General features: G+C 36.2%; 1 protein-coding gene across 1 annotated transcript in view; it reads left to right on the top strand.

Annotated features, from left to right (window-relative positions):
• The window catches only part of LOC119414075 (hexokinase-2), an 82,150-nt gene that overhangs the window by 70,886 nt on the left and 10,187 nt on the right, over nt 1-1,077 (top strand). The window lies entirely within an intron of this gene.

Raw genomic sequence — 1,077 nt, forward strand, 5'->3', positions numbered from 1 at the left:
TGTCATCCCTTTGATGTCCTGCTGCACTTATCTACAATTTAAATACTGTAACATTTTAAATAAACAATCCATGCTGTAAGGATTGTTTATTTAAAATGTTAGAGTATTTAAATTTGAATTGTTTATTTAAGGAGGGAGGTTGGGAGTAACAGGTGATGAGTGTGATTGCAGTCTGGCAAGTCATGACAAACTTTACTGAACATGAACTGAACTTGGACTACTGTATCCTACTTTGCAGTTTTTCACTTATCGCAGGTGGGCGTGGTCCCAACCACCCATGATAAACGAGGGACCACTGTATCCCCCACCCCCCAAGAAAAACTGTTAAGAGATGGTAAGAAACTTGCCATATTTAAGTTTTTTAAATCTCACAATTTTTCATGGAAGCTCTGAAGATGCAATCTTTATCACAAAAACGTTTCTATAGCCCCTTATCCACAGGTCCGGTTCTTGTAGGACCCTATTGGGCCTTATTTAGGCCGGTTCCGGTGGGACCAGTTTATTTCTGTCTCCACAGTACCCATAGTTCCCGTTTAGTGGGCGTATCATTAATATTAACGCGCCTTACCAGCTGGTGGTGCTAGTGCTACATTAAGCTCTTTACTAACCACAATTAACACGTATTAGAAGAAGAAGAGCTGGAAAAGAACACACAACCAAAATGGATGATCTTGTTTCTGTTTTGAACATTCTGCTTTGCCTGTGGCTTTTTCTCCCTATATATATATATATATATATATATATATAAATATATATATATATATATGAATATATATATATGTAAAGGGTCATGTAAAAATTCCATCAAATTGCTTTTTGTAGCGGCTGTAGATTTTTTTTAAACTTTACTCTAACATATCCTGATGCATCCTCAATAATTCAGGTAGAAAAATAAAAAAAAGTTAAATCTGGTCATCTGGACATAAAAAAAACAACAACAACAAAGTAAAACAACAAAGTAAAACAACCAAAAAAATCTAGAAACGTTTCGTCTTTCATCCGAGAGACTTCCTCAGTGTGAGGTGCTGTATTCAGCTCAGTCTCTTAAATAGCACCTTCTCAGAGTGGATCAACCAG

Source organism: Nematolebias whitei, chromosome 8 (assembly GCF_014905685.2).
Source record: "Nematolebias whitei isolate Nwh7 chromosome 8, NemWhi1, whole genome shotgun sequence".
NCBI classification, from domain to species: Eukaryota; Metazoa; Chordata; class Actinopteri; order Cyprinodontiformes; family Rivulidae; genus Nematolebias; species Nematolebias whitei.